Source organism: Eschrichtius robustus, chromosome 1 (assembly GCF_028021215.1).
Source record: "Eschrichtius robustus isolate mEscRob2 chromosome 1, mEscRob2.pri, whole genome shotgun sequence".
Lineage (NCBI taxonomy): Eukaryota > Metazoa > Chordata > Mammalia > Artiodactyla > Eschrichtiidae > Eschrichtius > Eschrichtius robustus.
Window position 1 is genome coordinate 145591925 of NC_090824.1, and position 21433 is coordinate 145613357.

Consider the following 21433-nt stretch of genomic DNA (forward strand, 5'->3'; position numbering starts at 1 on the left):
TAAGAAGTTCCTCTGGCTTGGCAGGAGACCAGGAAGTATGCCTGCTGGTGAGTCTCCCTTGATCAGTCCAGGGGTTCCTCAGGTGCCCTTTGTCACGGGTCCCTACGAGCCGCTTTTGATGGAGGTCGTCATATTCGGCCAAGGGCCCTTCCCTTGTGGAAGATCTCTCGCCTTGAGGGTGTGTCCACTGTGTGGAATCATAAGTGCCAAGGGCGTGTTTGTTGCCAAAGAGGGCACTTGCTCTTAGGCTGAGGGGGCCCAGTTGTCCTGAGGGTGTCTCAGGGGATCAGGAAGACATCGTTTTGCTGTGATGCGGGGCAGATTGCTCAGGAGAGGAATTTCAGGGCCCGAGACCAGGGTGTTGTTGGCCGGTGGCGCTCTTTGTCCTGATGGCCGCATGCTCTGAAGGCGCCTGTGCCACGATGCTTTCACGTTTGGGTGCGTACACACAGGCAAGACGGACAGCAAATGAAATGTTGAGGAGAGATAGAACACACATCACTGGGTGGTATCGACCTGTCCCTCGCTGTGCCCGTGCACCCTCCTCAAGCCTGCGTGTGTTCTCTCACCCGAGCCAGGTGGAATGCCAGGGAAAGAATGCTAGCAGCAGCCTGGGGCCATCCGTATAATCCCTGATACCCGTTGAAAGGAGGACGGCGTGGCAAGGCGAGGCCAGGCGAAGGAGTCTCGGATGGGTCCTGGCGTGCATTCCATGAGGATCCTGCTTTAACCCTTGTTGCGGTAAGGGACACTTCTTTGCTTAACCTAAAGGTTTGGCGACAGGAACGTGTGCACCGGGGCTACACCCTCACCTTCTGGTAATTTCTCGGGGAACACGAGCTTTCATGCCCTGAGAACTGGCTGCATTTCCTGACCCATGGCTCGGCTCTGGCCACTTCTGTACGCTGATATGATTCAGCTCGCTGGCCGTCCCATGGTGGAATCTGCAACTTTGCATGTCCAACGTTTGAGCCCGTGTTTGGATCGATGATGACTCCCACAAATGCATTCCTTGGAAATCTGAACAAAATGAGTGAAAAATCCCTACCGTCTCCTCTTTGGAACTGAGGTCCAGCACGTGGCTCCCAAAAGGAAAGTAGGGAGAGGTTCACATTGCATTTGCGGCTGTGGGTGTCCACAGCCACGTTGTTCAAGTTGAGGGTTGTGGTCATCTCATGGGGAGAAGAGCCATTGGGAAAGGAGCCTGGGATGCCAATGCAGGTGGGAAGGCTTGCGACAGCTTGCCGTCTCTTTGTTCCTTGGTCTAGCCAGGACTGCTGTCCCCTGTCACGGTTCAGCATGCAGGTAGGAGAGGAAGCGTGCGCCATTGCTGGTTCTGCCACCTGCGCTTGTGTTCTACAGGCTGCCCCCACCTGCTGGTCATTGCCTTGTGGCCTCAAAGAAACAGAAGTCTGTAGGCTCAGGGTCAGAACAGGATTCCAGGCCTAGGGCAGGCTTCTTTGTCATGTTCTGCTTGGGAGACCATATGCAATTTAGGTTTCTCCTGATGAGGGGAGAAATCAAATGGGCCAGTGTTCCTGGGAGTTTAGGCAATCTGATGGCTCCTCCTCGGGTTGTGTCCTGCTTGTGTGTGCTGTGTGAAGGGGCTGGAAAATGCCTTAGTCAAGCTTGGTCACGGCAAGCTTCCTTGGTGAGGGGTGGCTCTGGCATCTTGCCGTGACACGTTGGGATCCCGGTGGAGAGAGAGTAAGGCAAGGTGAGTGAAAGAGACACGTGAGATGGCTGACTAAGCCCACAGGTTTATTGGTGGGTGGATAGATCGACGGTGGCCATGGGGTCCCCGGAACACATTTGGGATTCCCTCAGGAGCATCTGGAGGCACGTGTAGGGAGAGAATACGGGAGCACCTTTGTGGACTGTCCCGCCTCTTTCCTCTCCTTGGTCGATTTGCTTCATGGCGGGTCCTTGTCCAGCGAAAGGTTGCCTTCATGGCACAGTATGGTGTCTTCTCATGGGGGCCGATTTAGAGGCCTTGGGGTGTTTTTTCCCTGTCTGGCCACGTTCCCCCTGTGTTGAAGATGTGAAGGTGTTCCTGAGGACAGCCAAGCATCATTTCTATACCCGGCCCACATAGCGTTCCCTGAGGATTGGAGCTCTACTAGGAGGTCATTGGGCGCAACCATGCAGAAACAAGGGAGTCGGTTGCCAAGGAAAGGCTACAGTTTTAAGGGCAGGAGAGGATGTGTGGTGTGGGTGTCATTTTTCCTGCCACCCGCTGGTGCGTCGAGACTGTGGTATCCGGCGAGCCTGGCCACAGTCCAGACAAATCATACCGGTTCAAGTGTCTAGGCTGTTGTCTGGGTTCTCTCGTTGCATGGCTGTGGGTAACAAGTTGCTTGTAGAGTACCTGGGCCTCACGGTTTCCCCAATGTCACGTCACTGATGGGCCCAGAGTGTGAAAGTGCCAGACACCACTGCAAGTTACACCATTGTTGCAAGGGTTTCCCCGCCGCGTTGAGCATCGGAATGGTTCCCGTGCCATTAGCTTTGTGTGTGGGCTAAGGGTAGGTTGCCAGTCTTGGCAGCAGGCCAGGAAGTATGGCTACAGGTGAATCTCCATTATTCAGTCCAGGAGTTCCTCTGGTGCGATTTGTCACCGGTCCCTACAAGCTGCTTTTGTTGGAGGTCGTGACATTTGTCCAAGGGTCGTTCCCTTGTGGAAGATCTCAGGGACCACATTTCCCCTTGAGGCTGAGTCCATTGTGTGGAAGCGTATGCGCCAGGAGTGGTTTGGTTCCCCAGAGGGCAGTGGCTCTTACGCTGAGTAATCCCATTTCCCCTGAGGGTGTCTCAGCGGTTCAGGATGACATCCCTATGCTGTGTCGGTGGGGAGGCGGCTCAGGCGGGGAAGTTCAAGGCCCATACCAGGGGTTTGATGGACGGCCGTGCTCTTTGTGTTGATGCCCGTGCACTCTTAAGGCATCTGTGCCATGATGCATTCACGTTTGGCTGTGGACACACAGACATGATGGGCTGCAAATGAAATGTTGAGGGGAGATATAGCGCACATCGCAGCGCACTTCGCTGGGCAGTATCACCCTTTGCCTCTGTGCCCCCGTTCACTTTTCTCAAACATCCCTGTGTTCTGTCACACTGAGGCAGGTGGTGGAGTGCCCGGGAACAAACACCTGCAGCAGCATGGGGCCCTCTGTATAGTCCATGAAACCTGGCGAAGTGAGGACAGTGCGGCAAGTTGAGGCAAGTCGAGGCAAAAGAGTCTCAGAGTGATTTTGGCGTGAAGTACTTGAGGATCCTCGTAGGAACCTTGTGGTGGTGAGTGGAAATTCTTTGCAGAAACCTAGATGTTTGGCCACGGGGACTTGTGCCCTGAGACTACACCCTCACCTTCTTGGCTCCTCCAGTGGCACCCCAGATCCGATGCCATGATCCTTAGCTCCATTGGCAGCCCCGTGGGTCGGCTCTGGCCGCTCCTGACTGCTGACATGATTGAGATCGTTGGCTGCCCTGCGGTGGAGCCTGCAACTTTGAACGTGCAGCCTTTGAGCAGGTGGATTGATGATGACTCCCATAAATGCACTGCTTGGAACTCTGAACCAATGAATGGGTCTCAGGTTTCTCCGCGGTCATGTCACTGACAGGCCCGGGGGCGAAAATACAATGCGCCAGGGCAAGTTACCCAGTTGCTGCAAGGGTTTGCCCTGCCAGTTTGGGCATTGGAATATCTCCAATGCCAATAGCTTTCTGTACGACCCAAGGGCATCGCCTCTGGCTTGACAAGGTTCGTGGTAGAAACCTTGTGGGGGTAAACGGAACTTCTTTGAAGAAACCTAGATGTTTGGCCACGGGGACTTGTGCGGCGAGACTACCCCGTCACATTCCGGGCTCTTCCTGGGGAACCCGAGCTCCAATGCCCTGAGACTTGGGTGCACTTTCTGCCCCGTGGCTCGAGTCTGGCCGCTCCCTACTGCTGAGAGGTTTTAGCTTGCTGACAATCCGCGACTTTGCACGTCCAGCCTTTGAGCAGCTGCGTGGATCGATGATGACTCCCATAAATGCATTCCTTCAAAATCTAAACAAAATGAATGAGCAATACCTACCATCTTCTCATCCTAACTGAGGTCCAGCACGTGGCTCCCAAAGGAAAATTAGGGAGAGGTCCATGTCGCATTTGCTACTGTGGGCGTGTGCAGCAACATTGTTCAAGTTGAGGGTGGCGGGCTTCTCGTGCAGAAAGAGCCATGTGGAAAGGAGCCTGGGATGTCCATCTACATGGGAAGGCTAAGGACAACTTGATGTCTCTGGACACCTGAGTCTAGCCAAAACTGCTATATCCTGCCGCGGTCTGTATGCAGGTATGAAAGGAAGCGTGAGCCACTGGTACTCCTCTGGCTTCCCCTCGAGATCTACAGGCCACCCTCGAGCTCAGGTCGTTGCCTTGTTCCCGCAAGGAAGCAGAAGTCTCTGCACTCAGGGTCAGAGAAGGAGTCCTGGCCAGGCCAGGCTTCTATGTCATGTTCAGCTTGGGAGGTGGGATGTAGTTTACATTTGCCCTGATGGTCAGGGGAAATCAAATGGACCACCGTCCCACAGATTTGGGCGACGCTGTTGGCTCCTCCTTGGGTTGTGTCCTGCTTGTGTGTTGTGTGTGGAGAGGTTGGAAAATGCCTTAGGCAATTCCAGGGGATATCAAGCTACTTAGGTGAGGGGTGGATTCGTCTGGATCCTGGTGGAGAGAGGAAGGCAAGGCGAGTGGGAAATACACGTGAGAGTGTTGGCTAAGCCCACAGGCTTACTGTTGGGTGGATAGATGTTCGGTGGACATAGGGTTCCCGGAACTCTTTTGGGATATCTTCAGGAGCATTTGGAGTCCCGTGTAGGGAAGGAACACAGGTGCACATTCATGGACCATCCCAACCTTTTCCTCTCCTTTCTCAATGTGCTTCACGGCGGGTCCTTGTTCCACTGAATGGTGCCTTCACAGCACAGTATGGTGTCTTCTCACTGGGCCCGATTTGGAGCCGTTGGGATGTTTTGTCCCTGTGTGGCCTCCTTGCCCCTATGTTGAGGATGTTAAGGTGTTCCTTCGGACAGCCCAGCGTCATTGCTATGCCCAGTCGGCATAGCATTCCCTGAGGTTTGGAGCTCTTCCCGGAGGTCTTTGGGCCCAACCATGCAGAAAGAAGCGAGTTGGCTGCCAAGGAAATGCTACAGGTTTAAGGGCTGGAGTGAATGTGTGCTGCAGGGGTCATTTTGTCCTGCTGCCTTCTGGTGCTGCGAGCCTGTGATCTCCAGCATGCATGGCTTCAAGCCAGAGAAGTCATGCCGGTTCAAGGGTCCAGGATGTTGGAGGCGTTCCCTCATTGCACGGCTGTGGGTGACACGTTGGTTCTGGAGGACCAGGGTCTCATGGTTTCTCCAAGGTCTAGTCCTTGAAGGGAAGAAAGACAATGTGCAAGGTGGTACAATAAGATACCCAGTTGCTGCAAGGGTTTGCCCCGCCACTTTGGGCATTGGAATGGCTCCCTTGCCATTAGCTTTGGTTGCGGTCCTAAGAAGTTCCTCTGGCTTGGCAGGAGACCAGGAAGTATGCCTGCTGGTGAGTCTCCCTTGATCAGTCCAGGGGTTCCTCAGGTGCCCTTTGTCACGGGTCCCTACGAGCCGCTTTTGATGGAGGTCGTCATATTCGGCCAAGGGCCCTTCCCTTGTGGAAGATCTCTCGCCTTGAGGGTGTGTCCACTGTGTGGAATCATAAGTGCCAAGGGCGTGTTTGTTGCCAAAGAGGGCACTTGCTCTTAGGCTGAGGGGGCCCAGTTGTCCTGAGGGTGTCTCAGGGGATCAGGAAGACATCGTTTTGCTGTGATGCGGGGCAGATTGCTCAGGAGAGGAATTTCAGGGCCCGAGACCAGGGTGTTGTTGGCCGGTGGCGCTCTTTGTCCTGATGGCCGCATGCTCTGAAGGCGCCTGTGCCACGATGCTTTCACGTTTGGGTGCGTACACACAGGCAAGACGGACAGCAAATGAAATGTTGAGGAGAGATAGAACACACATCACTGGGTGGTATCGACCTGTCCCTCGCTGTGCCCGTGCACCCTCCTCAAGCCTGCGTGTGTTCTCTCACCCGAGCCAGGTGGAATGCCAGGGAAAGAATGCTAGCAGCAGCCTGGGGCCATCCGTATAATCCCTGATACCCGTTGAAAGGAGGACGGCGTGGCAAGGCGAGGCCAGGCGAAGGAGTCTCGGATGGGTCCTGGCGTGCATTCCATGAGGATCCTGCTTTAACCCTTGTTGCGGTAAGGGACACTTCTTTGCTTAACCTAAAGGTTTGGCGACGGGAACGTGTGCAGCGGGGCTACACCCTCACCTTCTGGTAATTTCTCGGGGAACACGAGCTTTCATGCCCTGAGAACTGGCTGCATTTCCTGACCCATGGCTCGGCTCTGGCCACTTCTGTACGCTGATATGATTCAGCTCGCTGGCCGTCCCATGGTGGAATCTGCAACTTTGCATGTCCAACGTTTGAGCCCGTGTTTGGATCGATGATGACTCCCACAAATGCATTCCTTGGAAATCTGAACAAAATGAGTGAAAAATCCCTACCGTCTCCTCTTTGGAACTGAGGTCCAGCACGTGGCTCCCAAAAGGAAAGTAGGGAGAGGTTCACATTGCATTTGCGGCTGTGGGTGTCCACAGCCACGTTGTTCAAGTTGAGGGTTGTGGTCATCTCATGGGGAGAAGAGCCATTGGGAAAGGAGCCTGGGATGCCAATGCAGGTGGGAAGGCTTGCGACAGCTTGCCGTCTCTTTGTTCCTTGGTCTAGCCAGGACTGCTGTCCCCTGTCACGGTTCAGCATGCAGGTAGGAGAGGAAGCGTGCGCCATTGCTGGTTCTGCCACCTGCGCTTGTGTTCTACAGGCTGCCCCCACCTGCTGGTCATTGCCTTGTGGCCTCAAAGAAACAGAAGTCTGTAGGCTCAGGGTCAGAACAGGATTCCAGGCCTAGGGCAGGCTTCTTTGTCATGTTCTGCTTGGGAGACCATATGCAATTTAGGTTTCTCCTGATGAGGGGAGAAATCAAATGGGCCAGTGTTCCTGGGAGTTTAGGCAATCTGATGGCTCCTCCTCGGGTTGTGTCCTGCTTGTGTGTGCTGTGTGAAGGGGCTGGAAAATGCCTTAGTCAAGCTTGGTCACGGCAAGCTTCCTTGGTGAGGGGTGGCTCTGGCATCTTGCCGTGACACGTTGGGATCCCGGTGGAGAGAGAGTAAGGCAAGGTGAGTGAAAGAGACACGTGAGATGGCTGACTAAGCCCACAGGTTTATTGGTGGGTGGATAGATCGACGGTGGCCATGGGGTCCCCGGAACACATTTGGGATTCCCTCAGGAGCATCTAGAGGCACGTGTAGGGAGAGAATACGGGAGCACCTTTGTGGACTGTCCCGCCTCTTTCCTCTCCTTGGTCGATTTGCTTCATGGCGGGTCCTTGTCCAGCGAAAGGTTGCCTTCATGGCACAGTATGGTGTCTTCTCATGGGGGCCGATTTAGAGGCCTTGGGGTGTTTTTTCCCTGTCTGGCCACGTTCCCCCTGTGTTGAAGATGTGAAGGTGTTCCTGAGGACAGCCAAGCATCATTTCTATACCCGGCCCACATAGCGTTCCCTGAGGATTGGAGCTCTACTAGGAGGTCATTGGGCGCAACCATGCAGAAACAAGGGAGTCGGTTGCCAAGGAAAGGCTACAGTTTTAAGGGCAGGAGAGGATGTGTGGTGTGGGTGTCATTTTTCCTGCCACCCGCTGGTGCGTCGAGACTGTGGTATCCGGCGAGCCTGGCCACAGGCCAGACAAATCATACCGGTTCAAGTGTCTAGGCTGTTGTCTGGGTTCTCTCGTTGCATGGCTGTGGGTAACAAGTTGCTTGTAGAGTACCTGGGCCTCACGGTTTCCCCAATGTCACGTCACTGATGGGCCCAGAGTGTGAAAGTGCCAGACACCACTGCAAGTTACACCATTGTTGCAAGGGTTTCCCCGCCGCGTTGAGCATCGGAATGGTTCCCGTGCCATTAGCTTTGTGTGTGGGCTAAGGGTAGGTTGCCAGTCTTGGCAGCAGGCCAGGAAGTATGGCTACAGGTGAATCTCCATTATTCAGTCCAGGAGTTCCTCTGGTGCGATTTGTCACCGGTCCCTACAAGCTGCTTTTGTTGGAGGTCGTGACATTTGTCCAAGGGTCGTTCCCTTGTGGAAGATCTCAGGGACCACATTTCCCCTTGAGGCTGAGTCCATTGTGTGGAAGCGTATGCGCCAGGAGTGGTTTGGTTCCCCAGAGGGCAGTGGCTCTTACGCTGAGTAATCCCATTTCCCCTGAGGGTGTCTCAGCGGTTCAGGATGACATCCCTATGCTGTGTCGGTGGGGAGGCGGCTCAGGCGGGGAAGTTCAAGGCCCATACCAGGGGTTTGATGGACGGCCGTGCTCTTTGTGTTGATGCCCGTGCACTCTGAAGGCATCTGTGCCATGATGCATTCACGTTTGGCTGTGGACACACAGACATGATGGGCTGCAAATGAAATGTTGAGGGGAGATATAGCGCACATCGCAGCGCACTTCGCTGGGCAGTATCACCCTTTGCCTCTGTGCCCCCGTTCACTTTTCTCAAACATCCCTGTGTTCTGTCACACTGAGGCAGGTGGTGGAGTGCCCGGGAACAAACACCTGCAGCAGCATGGGGCCCTCTGTATAGTCCATGAAACCTGGCGAAGTGAGGACAGTGCGGCAAGTTGAGGCAAGTCGAGGCAAAAGAGTCTCAGAGTGATTTTGGCGTGAAGTACTTGAGGATCCTCGTAGGAACCTTGTGGTGGTGAGTGGAAATTCTTTGCAGAAACCTAGATGTTTGGCCACGGGGACTTGTGCCCTGAGACTACACCCTCACCTTCTTGGCTCCTCCAGTGGCACCCCAGATCCGATGCCATGATCCTTAGCTCCATTGGCAGCCCCGTGGGTCGGCTCTGGCCGCTCCTGACTGCTGACATGATTGAGATCGTTGGCTGCCCTGCGGTGGAGCCTGCAACTTTGAACCTGCAGCCTTTGAGCAGGTGGATTGATGATGACTCCCATAAATGCACTGCTTGGAACTCTGAACCAATGAATGGGTCTCAGGTTTCTCCGCGGTCATGTCACTGACAGGCCCGGGGGCGAAAATACAATGCGCCAGGGCAAGTTACCCAGTTGCTGCAAGGGTTTGCCCTGCCAGTTTGGGCATTGGAATATCTCCAATGCCAATAGCTTTCTGTACGACCCAAGGGCATCGCCTCTGGCTTGACAAGGTTCGTGGTAGAAACCTTGTGGGGGTAAACGGAACTTCTTTGAAGAAACCTAGATGTTTGGCCACGGGGACTTGTGCGGCGAGACTACCCCGTCACATTCCGGGCTCTTCCTGGGGAACCCGAGCTCCAGTGCCCTGAGACTTGGGTGCACTTTCTGCCCCGTGGCTCGAGTCTGGCCGCTCCCTACTGCTGAGAGGTTTTAGCTTGCTGACAATCCGCGACTTTGCACGTCCAGCCTTTGAGCAGCTGCGTGGATCGATGATGACTCCCATAAATGCATTCCTTCAAAATCTAAACAAAATGAATGAGCAATACCTACCATCTTCTCATCCTAACTGAGGTCCAGCACGTGGCTCCCAAAGGAAAATTAGGGAGAGGTCCATGTCGCATTTGCTACTGTGGGCGTGTGCAGCAACATTGTTCAAGTTGAGGGTGGCGGGCTTCTCGTGCAGAAAGAGCCATGTGGAAAGGAGCCTGGGATGTCCATCTACATGGGAAGGCTAAGGACAACTTGATGTCTCTGGACACCTGAGTCTAGCCAAAACTGCTATATCCTGCCGCGGTCTGTATGCAGGTATGAAAGGAAGCGTGAGCCACTGGTACTCCTCTGGCTTCCCCTCGAGATCTACAGGCCACCCTCGAGCTCAGGTCGTTGCCTTGTTCCCGCAAGGAAGCAGAAGTCTCTGCACTCAGGGTCAGAGAAGGAGTCCTGGCCAGGCCAGGCTTCTATGTCATGTTCAGCTTGGGAGGTGGGATGTAGTTTACATTTGCCCTGATGGTCAGGGGAAATCAAATGGACCACCGTCCCACAGATTTGGGCGACGCTGTTGGCTCCTCCTTGGGTTGTGTCCTGCTTGTGTGTTGTGTGTGGAGAGGTTGGAAAATGCCTTAGGCAATTCCAGGGGATATCAAGCTACTTAGGTGAGGGGTGGATTCGTCTGGATCCTGGTGGAGAGAGGAAGGCAAGGCGAGTGGGAAATACACGTGAGAGTGTTGGCTAAGCCCACAGGCTTACTGTTGGGTGGATAGATGTTCGGTGGACATAGGGTTCCCGGAACTCTTTTGGGATATCTTCAGGAGCATTTGGAGTCCCGTGTAGGGAAGGAACACAGGTGCACATTCATGGACCATCCCAACCTTTTCCTCTCCTTTCTCAATGTGCTTCACGGCGGGTCCTTGTTCCACTGAATGGTGCCTTCACAGCACAGTATGGTGTCTTCTCACTGGGCCCGATTTGGAGCCGTTGGGATGTTTTGTCCCTGTGTGGCCTCCTTGCCCCTATGTTGAGGATGTTAAGGTGTTCCTTCGGACAGCCCAGCGTCATTGCTATGCCCAGTCGGCATAGCATTCCCTGAGGTTTGGAGCTCTTCCCGGAGGTCTTTGGGCCCAACCATGCAGAAAGAAGCGAGTTGGCTGCCAAGGAAATGCTACAGGTTTAAGGGCTGGAGTGAATGTGTGCTGCAGGGGTCATTTTGTCCTGCCGCCTTCTGGTGCTGCGAGCCTGTGATCTCCAGCATGCATGGCTTCAAGCCAGAGAAGTCATGCCGGTTCAAGGGTCCAGGATGTTGGAGGCGTTCCCTCATTGCACGGCTGTGGGTGACACGTTGGTTCTGGAGGACCAGGGTCTCATGGTTTCTCCAAGGTCTAGTCCTTGAAGGGAAGAAAGACAATGTGCAAGGTGGTACAATAAGATACCCAGTTGCTGCAAGGGTTTGCCCCGCCACTTTGGGCATTGGAATGGCTCCCTTGCCATTAGCTTTGGTTGCGGTCCTAAGAAGTTCCTCTGGCTTGGCAGGAGACCAGGAAGTATGCCTGCTGGTGAGTCTCCCTTGATCAGTCCAGGGGTTCCTCAGGTGCCCTTTGTCACGGGTCCCTACGAGCCGCTTTTGATGGAGGTCGTCATATTCGGCCAAGGGCCCTTCCCTTGTGGAAGATCTCTCGCCTTGAGGGTGTGTCCACTGTGTGGAATCATAAGTGCCAAGGGCGTGTTTGTTGCCAAAGAGGGCACTTGCTCTTAGGCTGAGGGGGCCCAGTTGTCCTGAGGGTGTCTCAGGGGATCAGGAAGACATCGTTTTGCTGTGATGCGGGGCAGATTGCTCAGGAGAGGAATTTCAGGGCCCGAGACCAGGGTGTTGTTGGCCGGTGGCGCTCTTTGTCCTGATGGCCGCATGCTCTGAAGGCGCCTGTGCCACGATGCTTTCACGTTTGGGTGCGTACACACAGGCAAGACGGACAGCAAATGAAATGTTGAGGAGAGATAGAACACACATCACTGGGTGGTATCGACCTGTCCCTCGCTGTGCCCGTGCACCCTCCTCAAGCCTGCGTGTGTTCTCTCACCCGAGCCAGGTGGAATGCCAGGGAAAGAATGCTAGCAGCAGCCTGGGGCCATCCGTATAATCCCTGATACCCGTTGAAAGGAGGACGGCGTGGCAAGGCGAGGCCAGGCGAAGGAGTCTCGGATGGGTCCTGGCGTGCATTCCATGAGGATCCTGCTTTAACCCTTGTTGCGGTAAGGGACACTTCTTTGCTTAACCTAAAGGTTTGGCGACGGGAACGTGTGCACCGGGGCTACACCCTCACCTTCTGGTAATTTCTCGGGGAACACGAGCTTTCATGCCCTGAGAACTGGCTGCATTTCCTGACCCATGGCTCGGCTCTGGCCACTTCTGTACGCTGATATGATTCAGCTCGCTGGCCGTCCCATGGTGGAATCTGCAACTTTGCATGTCCAACGTTTGAGCCCGTGTTTGGATCGATGATGACTCCCACAAATGCATTCCTTGGAAATCTGAACAAAATGAGTGAAAAATCCCTACCGTCTCCTCTTTGGAACTGAGGTCCAGCACGTGGCTCCCAAAAGGAAAGTAGGGAGAGGTTCACATTGCATTTGCGGCTGTGGGTGTCCACAGCCACGTTGTTCAAGTTGAGGGTTGTGGTCATCTCATGGGGAGAAGAGCCATTGGGAAAGGAGCCTGGGATGCCAATGCAGGTGGGAAGGCTTGCGACAGCTTGCCGTCTCTTTGTTCCTTGGTCTAGCCAGGACTGCTGTCCCCTGTCACGGTTCAGCATGCAGGTAGGAGAGGAAGCGTGCGCCATTGCTGGTTCTGCCACCTGCGCTTGTGTTCTACAGGCTGCCCCCACCTGCTGGTCATTGCCTTGTGGCCTCAAAGAAACAGAAGTCTGTAGGCTCAGGGTCAGAACAGGATTCCAGGCCTAGGGCAGGCTTCTTTGTCATGTTCTGCTTGGGAGACCATATGCAATTTAGGTTTCTCCTGATGAGGGGAGAAATCAAATGGGCCAGTGTTCCTGGGAGTTTAGGCAATCTGATGGCTCCTCCTCGGGTTGTGTCCTGCTTGTGTGTGCTGTGTGAAGGGGCTGGAAAATGCCTTAGTCAAGCTTGGTCACGGCAAGCTTCCTTGGTGAGGGGTGGCTCTGGCATCTTGCCGTGACACGTTGGGATCCCGGTGGAGAGAGAGTAAGGCAAGGTGAGTGAAAGAGACACGTGAGATGGCTGACTAAGCCCACAGGTTTATTGGTGGGTGGATAGATCGACGGTGGCCATGGGGTCCCCGGAACACATTTGGGATTCCCTCAGGAGCATCTGGAGGCACGTGTAGGGAGAGAATACGGGAGCACCTTTGTGGACTGTCCCGCCTCTTTCCTCTCCTTGGTCGATTTGCTTCATGGCGGGTCCTTGTCCAGCGAAAGGTTGCCTTCATGGCACAGTATGGTGTCTTCTCATGGGGGCCGATTTAGAGGCCTTGGGGTGTTTTTTCCCTGTCTGGCCACGTTCCCCCTGTGTTGAAGATGTGAAGGTGTTCCTGAGGACAGCCAAGCATCATTTCTATACCCGGCCCACATAGCGTTCCCTGAGGATTGGAGCTCTACTAGGAGGTCATTGGGCGCAACCATGCAGAAACAAGGGAGTCGGTTGCCAAGGAAAGGCTACAGTTTTAAGGGCAGGAGAGGATGTGTGGTGTGGGTGTCATTTTTCCTGCCACCCGCTGGTGCGTCGAGACTGTGGTATCCGGCGAGCCTGGCCACAGGCCAGACAAATCATACCGGTTCAAGTGTCTAGGCTGTTGTCTGGGTTCTCTCGTTGCATGGCTGTGGGTAACAAGTTGCTTGTAGAGTACCTGGGCCTCACGGTTTCCCCAATGTCACGTCACTGATGGGCCCAGAGTGTGAAAGTGCCAGACACCACTGCAAGTTACACCATTGTTGCAAGGGTTTCCCCGCCGCGTTGAGCATCGGAATGGTTCCCGTGCCATTAGCTTTGTGTGTGGGCTAAGGGTAGGTTGCCAGTCTTGGCAGCAGGCCAGGAAGTATGGCTACAGGTGAATCTCCATTATTCAGTCCAGGAGTTCCTCTGGTGCGATTTGTCACCGGTCCCTACAAGCTGCTTTTGTTGGAGGTCGTGACATTTGTCCAAGGGTCGTTCCCTTGTGGAAGATCTCAGGGACCACATTTCCCCTTGAGGCTGAGTCCATTGTGTGGAAGCGTATGCGCCAGGAGTGGTTTGGTTCCCCAGAGGGCAGTGGCTCTTACGCTGAGTAATCCCATTTCCCCTGAGGGTGTCTCAGCGGTTCAGGATGACATCCCTATGCTGTGTCGGTGGGGAGGCGGCTCAGGCGGGGAAGTTCAAGGCCCATACCAGGGGTTTGATGGACGGCCGTGCTCTTTGTGTTGATGCCCGTGCACTCTGAAGGCATCTGTGCCATGATGCATTCACGTTTGGCTGTGGACACACAGACATGATGGGCTGCAAATGAAATGTTGAGGGGAGATATAGCGCACATCGCAGCGCACTTCGCTGGGCAGTATCACCCTTTGCCTCTGTGCCCCCGTTCACTTTTCTCAAACATCCCTGTGTTCTGTCACACTGAGGCAGGTGGTGGAGTGCCCGGGAACAAACACCTGCAGCAGCATGGGGCCCTCTGTATAGTCCATGAAACCTGGCGAAGTGAGGACAGTGCGGCAAGTTGAGGCAAGTCGAGGCAAAAGAGTCTCAGAGTGATTTTGGCGTGAAGTACTTGAGGATCCTCGTAGGAACCTTGTGGTGGTGAGTGGAAATTCTTTGCAGAAACCTAGATGTTTGGCCACGGGGACTTGTGCCCTGAGACTACACCCTCACCTTCTTGGCTCCTCCAGTGGCACCCCAGATCCGATGCCATGATCCTTAGCTCCATTGGCAGCCCCGTGGGTCGGCTCTGGCCGCTCCTGACTGCTGACATGATTGAGATCGTTGGCTGCCCTGCGGTGGAGCCTGCAACTTTGAACGTGCAGCCTTTGAGCAGGTGGATTGATGATGACTCCCATAAATGCACTGCTTGGAACTCTGAACCAATGAATGGGTCTCAGGTTTCTCCGCGGTCATGTCACTGACAGTCCCGGGGGCGAAAATACAATGCGCCAGGGCAAGTTACCCAGTTGCTGCAAGGGTTTGCCCTGCCAGTTTGGGCATTGGAATATCTCCAATGCCAATAGCTTTCTGTACGACCCAAGGGCATCGCCTCTGGCTTGACAAGGTTCGTGGTAGAAACCTTGTGGGGGTAAACGGAACTTCTTTGAAGAAACCTAGATGTTTGGCCACGGGGACTTGTGCGGCGAGACTACCCCGTCACATTCCGGGCTCTTCCTGGGGAACCCGAGCTCCAATGCCCTGAGACTTGGGTGCACTTTCTGCCCCGTGGCTCGAGTCTGGCCGCTCCCTACTGCTGAGAGGTTTTAGCTTGCTGACAATCCGCGACTTTGCACGTCCAGCCTTTGAGCAGCTGCGTGGATCGATGATGACTCCCATAAATGCATTCCTTCAAAATCTAAACAAAATGAATGAGCAATACCTACCATCTTCTCATCCTAACTGAGGTCCAGCACGTGGCTCCCAAAGGAAAATTAGGGAGAGGTCCATGTCGCATTTGCTACTGTGGGCGTGTGCAGCAACATTGTTCAACTTGAGGGTGGCGGGCTTCTCGTGCAGAAAGAGCCATGTGGAAAGGAGCCTGGGATGTCCATCTACATGGGAAGACTAAGGACAACTTGATGTCTCTGGGCACCTGAGTCTAGCCAAAACTGCTATATCCTGCCGCGGTCTGTATGCAGGTATGAAAGGAAGCGTGAGCCACTGGTACTCCTCTGGCTTCCCCTCGAGATCTACAGGCCACCCTCGAGCTCAGGTCGTTGCCTTGTTCCCGCAAGGAAGCAGAAGTCTCTGCACTCAGGGTCAGAGAAGGAGTCCTGGCCAGGCCAGGCTTCTATGTCATGTTCAGCTTGGGAGGTGGGATGTAGTTTACATTTGCCCTGATGGTCAGGGGAAATCAAATGGGCCACCGTCCCACAGATTTGGGCGACGCTGTTGGCTCCTCCTTGGGTTGTGTCCTGCTTGTGTGTTGTGTGTGGAGAGGTTGGAAAATGCCTTAGGCAATTCCAGGGGATATCAAGCTACTTAGGTGAGGGGTGGATTCGTCTGGATCCTGGTGGAGAGAGGAAGGCAAGGCGAGTGGGAAATACACGTGAGAGTGTTGGCTAAGCCCACAGGCTTACTGTTGGGTGGATAGATGTTCGGTGGACATAGGGTTCCCGGAACTCTTTTGGGATATCTTCAGGAGCATTTGGAGTCCCGTGTAGGGAAGGAACACAGGTGCACATTCATGGACCATCCCAACCTTTTCCTCTCCTTTCTCAATGTGCTTCACGGCGGGTCCTTGTTCCACTGAATGGTGCCTTCACAGCACAGTATGGTGTCTTCTCACTGGGCCCGATTTGGAGCCGTTGGGATGTTTTGTCCCTGTGTGGCCTCCTTGCCCCTATGTTGAGGATGTTAAGGTGTTCCTTCGGACAGCCCAGCGTCATTGCTATGCCCAGTCGGCATAGCATTCCCTGAGGTTTGGAGCTCTTCCCGGAGGTCTTTGGGCCCAACCATGCAGAAAGAAGCGAGTTGGCTGCCAAGGAAATGCTACAGGTTTAAGGGCTGGAGTGAATGTGTGCTGCAGGGGTCATTTTGTCCTGCCGCCTTCTGGTGCTGCGAGCCTGTGATCTCCAGCATGCATGGCTTCAAGCCAGAGAAGTCATGCCGGTTCAAGGGTCCAGGATGTTGGAGGCGTTCCCTCATTGCACGGCTGTGGGTGACACGTTGGTTCTGGAGGACCTGGGTCTCATGGTTTCTCCAAGGTCTAGTCCTTGAAGGGAAGAAAGACAATGTGCAAGGTGGTACAATAAGATACCCAGTTGCTGCAAGGTTTTGCCCCGCCACTTTGGGCATTGGAATGGCTCCCTTGCCATTAGCTTTGGTTGCGGTCCTAAGAAGTTCCTCTGGCTTGGCAGGAGACCAGGAAGTATGCCTGCTGGTGAGTCTCCCTTGATCAGTCCAGGGGTTCCTCAGGTGCCCTTTGTCACGGGTCCCTACGAGCCGCTTTTGATGGAGGTCGTCATATTCGGCCAAGGGCCCTTCCCTTGTGGAAGATCTCTCGCCTTGAGGGTGTGTCCACTGTGTGGAATCATAAGTGCCAAGGGCGTGTTTGTTGCCAAAGAGGGCACTTGCTCTTAGGCTGAGGGGGCCCAGTTGTCCTGAGGGTGTCTCAGGGGATCAGGAAGACATCGTTTTGCTGTGATGCGGGGCAGATTGCTCAGGAGAGGAATTTCAGGGCCCGAGACCAGGGTGTTGTTGGCCGGCGGCGCTCTTTGTCCTGATGGCCGCATGCTCTGAAGGCGCCTGTGCCACGATGCTTTCACGTTTGGGTGCGTACACACAGGCAAGACGGACAGCAAATGAAATGTTGAGGAGAGATAGAACACACATCACTGGGTGGTATCGACCTGTCCCTCGCTGTGCCCGTGCACCCTCCTCAAGCCTGCGTGTGTTCTCTCACCCGAGCCAGGTGGAATGCCAGGGAAAGAATGCTAGCAGCAGCCTGGGGCCATCCGTATAATCCCTGATACCCGTTGAAAGGAGGACGGCGTGGCAAGGCGAGGCCAGGCGAAGGAGTCTCGGATGGGTCCTGGCGTGCATTCCATGAGGATCCTGCTTTAACCCTTGTTGCGGTAAGGGACACTTCTTTGCTTAACCTAAAGGTTTGGCGACGGGAACGTGTGCACCGGGGCTACACCCTCACCTTCTGGTAATTTCTCGGGGAACACGAGCTTTGATGCCCTGAGAACTGGCTGCATTTCCTGACCCATGGCTCGGCTCTGGCCACTTCTGTACGCTGATATGATTCAGCTCGCTGGCCGTCCCATGGTGGAATCTGCAACTTTGCATGTCCAACGTTTGAGCCCGTGTTTGGATCGATGATGACTCCCACAAATGCATTCCTTGGAAATCTGAACAAAATGAGTGAAAAATCCCTACCGTCTCCTCTTTGGAACTGAGGTCCAGCACGTGGCTCCCAAAAGGAAAGTAGGGAGAGGTTCACATTGCATTTGCGGCTGTGGGTGTCCACAGCCACGTTGTTCAAGTTGAGGGTTGTGGTCATCTCATGGGGAGAAGAGCCATTGGGAAAGGAGCCTGGGATGCCAATGCAGGTGGGAAGGCTTGGGACAGCTTGCCGTCTCTTTGTTCCTTGGTCTAGCCAGGACTGCTGTCCCCTGTCACGGTTCAGCATGCAGGTAGTAGAGGAAGCGTGCGCCATTGCTGGTTCTGCCACCTGCGCTTGTGTTCTACAGGCTGCCCCCACCTGCTGGTCATTGCCGTGTGGCCTCAAAGAAACAGAAGTCTGTAGGCTCAGGGTCAGAACAGGATTCCAGGCCTAGGCCAGGCTTCTTTGTCATGTTCTGCTTGGGAGACCATATGCAATTTAGGTTTCTCCTGATGAGGGGAGAAATCAAATGGGCCAGTGTTCCTGGGAGTTTAGGCAATCTGATGGCTCCTCCTCGGGTTGTGTCCTGCTTGTGTGTGCTGTGTGAAGGGGCTGGAAAATGCCTTAGTCAAGCTTGGTCACGGCAAGCTTCCTTGGTGAGGGGTGGCTCTGGCATCTTGCCGTGACACGTTGGGATCCCGGTGGAGAGAGAGTAAGGCAAGGCGAGTGAAAGAGACACGTGAGATGGCTGACTAAGCCCACAGGTTTATTGGTGGGTGGATAGATCGACGGTGGCCATGGGGTCCCCGGAACACATTTGGGATTCCCTCAGGAGCATCTGGAGGCACGTGTAGGGAGAGAATACGGGAGCACCTTTGTGGACTGTCCCGCCTCTTTCCTCTCCTTGGTCGATTTGCTTCATGGCGGGTCCTTGTCCAGCGAAAGGTTGCCTTCATGGCACAGTATGGTGTCTTCTCATGGGGGCCGATTTAGAGGCCTTGGGGTGTTTTTTCCCTGTCTGGCCACGTTCCCCCTGTGTTGAAGATGTGAAGGTGTTCCTGAGGACAGCCAAGCATCATTTCTATACCCGGCCCACATAGCGTTCCCTGAGGATTGGAGCTCTACTAGGAGGTCATTGGGCGCAACCATGCAGAAACAAGGGAGTCGGTTGCCAAGGAAAGGCTACAGTTTTAAGGGCAGGAGAGGATGTGTGGTGTGGGTGTCATTTTTCCTGCCACCCGCTGGTGCGTCGAGACTGTGGTATCCGGCGAGCCTGGCCACAGGCCAGACAAATCATACCGGTTCAAGTGTCTAGGCTGTTGTCTGGGTTCTCTCGTTGCATGGCTGTGGGTAACAAGTTGCTTGTAGAGTACCTGGGCCTCACGGTTTCCCCAATGTCACGTCACTGATGGGCCCAGAGTGTGAAAGTGCCAGACACCACTGCAAGTTACACCATTGTTGCAAGGGTTTCCCCGCCGCGTTGAGCATCGGAATGGTTCCCGTGCCATTAGCTTTGTGTGTGGGCTAAGGGTAGGTTGCCAGTCTTGGCAGCAGGCCAGGAAGTATGGCTACAGGTGAATCTCCATTATTCAGTCCAGGAGTTCCTCTGGTGCGATTTGTCACCGGTCCCTACAAGCTGCTTTTGTTGGAGGTCGTGACATTTGTCCAAGGGTCGTTCCCTTGTGGAAGATCTCAGGGACCACATTTCCCCTTGAGGCTGAGTCCATTGTGTGGAAGCGTATGCGCCAGGAGTGGTTTGGTTCCCCAGAGGGCAGTGGCTCTTACGCTGAGTAATCCCATTTCCCCTGAGGGTGTCTCAGCGGTTCAGGATGACATCCCTATGCTGTGTCGGTGGGGAGGCGGCTCAGGCGGGGAAGTTCAAGGCCCATACCAGGGGTTTGATGGACGGCCGTGCTCTTTGTGTTGATGCCCGTGCACTCTGAAGGCATCTGTGCCATGATGCATTCACGTTTGGCTGTGGACACACAGACATGATGGGCTGCAAATGAAATGTTGAGGGGAGATATAGCGCACATCGCAGCGCACTTCGCTGGGCAGTATCACCCTTTGCCTCTGTGCCCCCGTTCACTTTTCTCAAACATCCCTGTGTTCTGTCACACTGAGGCAGGTGGTGGAGTGCCCGGGAACAAACACCTGCAGCAGCATGGGGCCCTCTGTATAGTCCATGAAACCTGGCGAAGTGAGGACAGTGCGGCAAGTTGAGGCAAGTCGAGGCAAAAGAGTCTCAGAGTGATTTTGGCGTGAAGTACTTGAGGATCCTCGTAGGAACCTTGTGGTGGTGAGTGGAAATTCTTTGCAGAAACCTAGATGTTTGGCCACGGGGACTTGTGCCCTGAGACTACACCCTCACCTTCTTGGCTCTTCCAGTGGCACCCCAGATCCGATGCCATGATCCTTAGCTCCATTGGCAGCCCCGTGGGTCGGCTCTGGCCGCTCCTGACTGCTGACATGATTGAGATCGTTGGCTGCCCTGCGGTGGAGCCTGCAACTTTGAACGTGCAGCCTTTGAGCAGGTGGATTGATGATGACTCCCATAAATGCACTGCTTGGAACTCTGAACCAATGAATGGGTCTCAGGTTTCTCCGCGGTCATGTCACTGACAGTCCCGGGGGCGAAAATACAATGCGCCAGGGCAAGTTACCCAGTTGCTGCAAGGGTTTGCCCTGCCAGTTTGGGCATTGGAATATCTCCAATGCCAATAGCTTTCTGTACGACCCAAGGGCATCGCCTCTGGCTTGACAAGGTTCGTGGTAGAAACCTTGTGGGGGTAAACGGAACTTCTTTGAAGAAACCTAGATGTTTGGCCACGGGGACTTGTGCGGCGAGACTACCCCGTCACATTCCGGGCTCTTCCTGGGGAACCCGAGCTCCAATGCCCTGAGACTTGGGTGCACTTTCTGCCCCGTGGCTCGAGTCTGGCCGCTCCCTACTGCTGAGAGGTTTTAGCTTGCTGACAATCCGCGACTTTGCACGTCCAGCCTTTGAGCAGCTGCGTGGATCGATGATGACTCCCATAAATGCATTCCTTCAAAATCTAAACAAAATGAATGAGCAATACCTACCATCTTCTCATCCTAACTGAGGTCCAGCACGTGGCTCCCAAAGGAAAATTAGGGAGAGGTCCATGTCGCATTTGCTACTGTGGGCGTGTGCAGCAACATTGTTCAACTTGAGGGTGGCGGGCTTCTCGTGCAGAAAGAGCCATGTGGAAAGGAGCCTGGGATGTCCATCTACATGGGAAGACTAAGGACAACTTGATGTCTCTGGGCACCTGAGTCTAGCCAAAACTGCTATATCCTGCCGCGGTCTGTATGCAGGTATGAAAGGAAGCGTGAGCCACTGGTACTCCTCTGGCTTCCCCTCGAGATCTACAGGCCACCCTCGAGCTCAGGTCGTTGCCTTGTTCCCGCAAGGAAGCAGAAGTCTCTGCACTCAGGGTCAGAGAAGGAGTCCTGGCCAGGCCAGGCTTCTATGTCATGTTCAGCTTGGGAGGTGGGATGTAGTTTACATTTGCCCTGATGGTCAGGGGAAATCAAATGGGCCACCGTCCCACAGATTTGGGCGACGCTGTTGGCTCCTCCTTGGGTTGTGTCCTGCTTGTGTGTTGTGTGTGGAGAGGTTGGAAAATGCCTTAGGCAATTCCAGGGGATATCAAGCTACTTAGGTGAGGGGTGGATTCGTCTGGATCCTGGTGGAGAGAGGAAGGCAAGGCGAGTGGGAAATACACGTGAGAGTGTTGGCTAAGCCCACAGGCTTACTGTTGGGTGGATAGATGTTCGGTGGACATAGGGTTCCCGGAACTCTTTTGGGATATCTTCAGGAG

At 54.5% G+C, this 21433-nt stretch overlaps 10 non-coding genes across 10 annotated transcripts; all 10 read left to right on the plus strand.

The window, feature by feature from the left end:
- Window positions 1-981: 981 nt before the first annotated feature.
- On the plus strand, window positions 982-1073 carry LOC137752106 (small nucleolar RNA SNORD116). Its single transcript, XR_011071049.1, has one exon. It is a non-coding gene; the product is annotated as a small nucleolar RNA SNORD116 (small nucleolar RNA).
- A 2939-nt stretch (window positions 1074-4012) lies between these two features.
- LOC137778187 (small nucleolar RNA SNORD116) lies at window positions 4013-4104 on the plus strand. The gene has a single exon (XR_011076771.1). It is a non-coding gene; the product is annotated as a small nucleolar RNA SNORD116 (small nucleolar RNA).
- A 2408-nt stretch (window positions 4105-6512) lies between these two features.
- LOC137752170 (small nucleolar RNA SNORD116) lies at window positions 6513-6604 on the plus strand. Its single transcript, XR_011071072.1, has one exon. It is a non-coding gene; the product is annotated as a small nucleolar RNA SNORD116 (small nucleolar RNA).
- Window positions 6605-9543: 2939 nt separating this feature from the next.
- LOC137778198 (small nucleolar RNA SNORD116) lies at window positions 9544-9635 on the plus strand. The gene has a single exon (XR_011076782.1). It is a non-coding gene; the product is annotated as a small nucleolar RNA SNORD116 (small nucleolar RNA).
- A 2408-nt stretch (window positions 9636-12043) lies between these two features.
- On the plus strand, window positions 12044-12135 carry LOC137752222 (small nucleolar RNA SNORD116). The gene has a single exon (XR_011071095.1). It is a non-coding gene; the product is annotated as a small nucleolar RNA SNORD116 (small nucleolar RNA).
- A 2458-nt stretch (window positions 12136-14593) lies between these two features.
- LOC137751752 (small nucleolar RNA SNORD116) lies at window positions 14594-14685 on the plus strand. Its single transcript, XR_011070941.1, has one exon. It is a non-coding gene; the product is annotated as a small nucleolar RNA SNORD116 (small nucleolar RNA).
- Window positions 14686-15074: 389 nt separating this feature from the next.
- Window positions 15075-15166, plus strand: LOC137778209 (small nucleolar RNA SNORD116). Its single transcript, XR_011076793.1, has one exon. It is a non-coding gene; the product is annotated as a small nucleolar RNA SNORD116 (small nucleolar RNA).
- A 2408-nt stretch (window positions 15167-17574) lies between these two features.
- On the plus strand, window positions 17575-17666 carry LOC137752270 (small nucleolar RNA SNORD116). The gene has a single exon (XR_011071125.1). It is a non-coding gene; the product is annotated as a small nucleolar RNA SNORD116 (small nucleolar RNA).
- A 2458-nt stretch (window positions 17667-20124) lies between these two features.
- On the plus strand, window positions 20125-20216 carry LOC137751757 (small nucleolar RNA SNORD116). The gene has a single exon (XR_011070943.1). It is a non-coding gene; the product is annotated as a small nucleolar RNA SNORD116 (small nucleolar RNA).
- Window positions 20217-20605: 389 nt separating this feature from the next.
- On the plus strand, window positions 20606-20697 carry LOC137778220 (small nucleolar RNA SNORD116). The gene has a single exon (XR_011076802.1). It is a non-coding gene; the product is annotated as a small nucleolar RNA SNORD116 (small nucleolar RNA).
- Window positions 20698-21433: the final 736 nt, after the last annotated feature.